This window comes from Glossina fuscipes, unplaced genomic scaffold (assembly GCF_014805625.2).
Source record: "Glossina fuscipes isolate IAEA_lab_2018 unplaced genomic scaffold, Yale_Gfus_2 61620, whole genome shotgun sequence".
NCBI lineage: Eukaryota > Metazoa > Arthropoda > Insecta > Diptera > Glossinidae > Glossina > Glossina fuscipes.
In genome coordinates, this window is record NW_024003829.1 from 1 (window position 1) to 4,879 (window position 4,879).

The 4,879-nt window shown below is 21.0% G+C and overlaps 2 pseudogenes; one reads left to right on the forward strand and one right to left on the reverse strand.

The window, feature by feature from the left end:
- Positions 1–173: 173 nt before the first annotated feature.
- Positions 174–709, reverse strand: LOC119643776 (annotated as a pseudogene).
- A 1,876-nt stretch (positions 710–2,585) lies between these two features.
- LOC119643777 lies at positions 2,586–4,258 on the forward strand (annotated as a pseudogene).
- Positions 4,259–4,879: the final 621 nt, after the last annotated feature.

Below are 4,879 nucleotides of genomic sequence, written 5' to 3' on the forward strand. Positions count from 1 at the left end.
TTGATATCAGCAGTATAATGTATAGCTAGGAATAATCCTGTTAAAATTTGAATAATTAAACATAAACCTAATAAAGACCCGAAATTTCATCATGAAGAAATATTGATAGGGGCCGGCAGATCTACTAAAGCATTATTTGCAATTGAAAATAAAGGGTGTTTAATTCGTAAAGGTTTATTCATTAATTAAATATAGGTCGTAAAGGGCCTTTTGAAAGTTTAGTAATTTTTACAACTGCAATTAAAGTAATTAATAAATAATTTATTAGCAAAATTGTTATATAATTTGTTGGATAGTTATATAATTTATTTACTATTAAAGAATTTTCATTAATATAAGAGTTAATATTATTAATTAATTTATTTTCTAAGTTTATTAGTTGAAACATATTATAATCAATAAATCATCTTATAGTTATCATAATTAATAGTAAAGTAAAAGATATTAATGATAGTTTTACTGAAAATGAGAATATTTCGTTAGAGGCTAGAGATGTAACATAAATAAATAAAACAAGTATTCCTCCTAAAAATACTAAAAATAAAATATAAGAAAATCAAAAAGTTTTTGATAGTAATCCAGTAGTTAAGGAAATTAATGTAGTTTGAATTAGTAAAATTAATCCTATTGCTAATGGATGTTTTATGTTTATAAAAATAAAATTAAACATTAATATAATGGAATAAAGAATTCATAGAATAATTTCAAGAAATAGTTTAATAAAAATATTAATTTTGGAGATTAATGATAAAGAATTTCTTTTTTCTTGATGTTTTAAAAATCTTTGATTTAATTTTGATTTACAAGACCAAGGTTTTTATTAAACTATTAAAACTAATGATTATTAATTTATATTGAATTTTTCCTAGAATACTATTTTTAATAGGAACTTTTATTTTTATTTCTAATCGAAAACATTTATTATCAATATTATTAAGATTAGAATATTTAGTTTTAAGATTATTTTTTTTATTATTTTTGTATTTAAATTTAATTGAATATGAACAATTTTTTAGAATAATATTTTTAACATTTAGAGTTTGTGAAGGTACTTTAGGTTTATCTATTTTAGTTTCTACAATTCGTACTCATGGGAATGATTATTTTCAAAGATTTAATGTACTATAATGTTAAAATTATTATTTTTTATTATTTTTATATTACCTCTTTGTTTTATAAAAAAACTATACTGGACGGTTCAAAATTTAATATTTTTGTTAAGATTTATGTTGCTTATTATAAATAATAGATTAAATTATTTTGTTAATGTATCTTATTTATTTGGATATGACTTAATTTCTTACGGATTAATTTTGTTAAGAGTATGAATTATTTGCTTAATAATAATAGCTAGAGAAATGGTAAAAAGGAAAGATAATTATGTTGAGTTGTTTATATTAAATTTAGTAGTGTTATTATTATTATTATTTATAACTTTTAGAAGAATGAGATTATTTATATTTTACTTATTTTTTGAAAGAAGATTAATTCCTACTTTATTTTTAATTTTAGGGTGAGGATATCAACCTGAGCGTTTACAAGCTGGAGTTTATTTATTATTTTATACTTTATTAGTGTCTTTACCTATACTAATTGGTATTTTTTATTTATATATATTAATAGGTTCTTTAAATTTTTATTTATTATATAATTATATATGTGATTATGAATTATTATATTTTTCTATGCTTTTAGTCTTTTTAGTAAAAATACCAATATTTTTAGTACACTTATGATTACCTAAAGCTCATGTAGAAGCTCCTGTTTCTGGATCTATAATTTTAGCCGGAATTATGTTGAAATTAGGAGGTTATGGGTTATTACGGGTTATAAGTTTTATTCAATTTATTGGTTTTAAGTATAATTATATTTGAATTTCTATTAGTTTAGTAGGAGGAGTATTAGTAAGCTTAATTTGTTTACGACAAGTAGATTTGAAAGCTTTAATTGCTTATTCTTCTGTTGCTCATATAGGAATCGTTTTATCTGGTTTAATAACAATTAGATATATAGGAATTTGTGGTTCTTATACTTTGATAATTGCTCATGGATTATGTTCTTCAGGTTTATTTTGTTTAGCAAACATTTCATATGAGCGAATAGGAAGTCGAAGTTTATTTATTAATAAAGGAATATTAAATTTTATACCTTCAATAGGGTTATGATGATTTCTTTTATGTTCTACTAATATAGCTGCTCCACCTTCATTAAATTTATTAGGAGAGATTTCTTTGATTAATAGAATTGTTTCTTGATCTTGAGTAACAATAGTGATATTATCTTTATTATCATTTTTTAGAGCTGCTTATACTTTATATTTGTATGCTTATAGACAACATGGTAAAATTTTTTCTGGATCTTATAGATTTAGAAATGGAAAAATTCGAGAATTTTTTTTATTATTTATACATTGATTTCCATTAAATTTACTTATTATAAAAAGAGATATGTGTATATTATGATTATAATTAAATAGTTTATAAAAACATTGATTTGTGGTGTCAAAAATAAGGTAATCCTTTTTAATTCATTAAAAATTTATCAATTTGTGTTATTAGATTTATTACACTTTTATTTATTAGAGTAAGATTATTTATTTTAGGAATAAATTTTATTGTAAATGATTACAGATTATTTATTGAGTGAGAGGTAATTTCTTTGAATTCAATAAGAATTGTGATAACTTTTTTATTTGATTGAATGAGATTAATTTTTATATCATTTGTTTTATTAATTTCTTCTTTAGTAATTTATTATAGAAAAGAGTATATAATAATAGATTGAAAAATTAATCGTTTTATTATATTAGTTTTAATGTTTGTTTTTTCAATAATATTATTAATTATTAGTCCAAATTTAATTAGAATTTTATTAGGTTGAGATGGCTTAGGATTAGTATCTTATTGTTTAGTAATTTATTTTCAAAACATTAAATCATTTAATGCAGGTATATTAACTGCTTTATCTAATCGAATTGGAGATGTGGCTTTATTAATAAGAATTGCTTGAATGTTAAATTATGGGGGATGAAATTATTATTTTTATTTAGATGTTATGAAGAATGATTATAATATAATATTAATCGGGGGTTTAGTAATATTAGCGGCAATAACTAAAAGAGCTCAAATTCCATTTTCATCTTGATTACCTGCAGCTATAGCTGCTCCGACCCCGGTTTCAGCTTTAGTACATTCTTCTACATTAGTAACTGCAGGAGTTTATTTATTAATTCGGTTTAATGTAATTTTAGTAGGAAATTGGTTAAGAAGATTATTGTTATTGTTATCTGGATTAACTATATTTATAGCAGGTTTAGGGGCTAATTATGAATTTGATTTAAAAAAAATTATTGCATTATCTACTTTAAGTCAGTTAGGCTTAATAATAAGAATTTTAGCTATAGGTTATATAAAGTTAGCATTTTTTCATTTATTGACTCATGCTTTATTTAAGGCTTTATTATTTATATGTGCAGGGGCTATTATTCATAATATAAATAATAATCAAGATATTCGTTTAATAGGGAGATTAAGAAATTTTATACCACTTACTTCTTCTTGTTTTAATATTGCTAATTTAGCTTTATGTGGAATACCTTTTTTAGCAGGGTTTTATTCTAAAGATATAATTTTAGAGATAGTATCTTTATCAATAGTAAATTATTTTTCTTTTTTTCTTTTCTTTTTTTCTACAGGGTTGACTGTTTCTTATTCTTTTCGATTAGTATATTATTCAATAACTAGAGAATTAAATTTTTTTTCAATAAATTATTTAAATGATGAGGGGTTAATTATATTAAAAAGAATAATAGGATTATTATTTATAAGAATTGTAGGAGGAAGAATATTAAGTTGAATAATTTTTCCTAGACCTTTAATAGTATTATTGCCTTTATATTTAAAATTATTAATTTTATTTGTCTGTTTTATAGGGGGTTTTATTGGATATTTAATTTCTAATGTGACTTTATTTTTTTTTAATGAGTCTATATTTTTATATAAAATTTCTTATTTTTTAGGTAGAATATGATTTATACCTTATATTTCTACTTATGGGATTATTAATAATTATTTATTTACAGGTAAAATAGTTTTAAAGTCATTTGATCAAGGTTGATCAGAGTTTTTAGGGGGGCAAAATTTATATAGAAATCTAGTTAATTTATCTCAAGTTAATCAGTTAATACAAAATAATAATTTAAAAATTTATTTATTAAGTTTTGTTTTATGAGTAATTGTTATTTATATGTTAATATTATTTACTTAATTCAAATAGCTTATAAAGAGTGTAACATTGAAGATGTTAAGGAGATAATTTATCTTTGAATATTATTGAATTAATTTTAGTAATAAGAAATTTATATAAACTATTATGAATAGATTTATATTTATTAAAATTATTATTTAGATTAAAAATAAATAAATAAATTATTGAATTAAATTTAGTAATTTATAAAAATTACCTTTTATTTTTACAATGAAAATGTAATGTTTTATTTTAAACTATATAAATAAAGAAGTATAAATGGAGTTTAACCATTAAAAGTTAAAAGTTAGCAGCTTTTACTTGAACTTCATACTTCTTTAACTGGAGATTATCTCATTTTTATCATTAACAGTGATATACCTCTATTTGGTTTCAATTAAAGAATAAGGGTAATTTACCTAAGATTAGGTCGAAACTAATTGCAATATATCGCTTCATATTCAAGGTAGATTGATTAATCAATATTTTCTAAGTGCAAGTTAGATGTTAATTTAACTACAACCTTTATTTAGATCAATTTAATATTCCTTGATTTCATTCATGGTATAGTCCTAATAATAAAATAATAATAAAAATAATGGATGATACAGTTCAGTAAATTAGATTTGAAGTT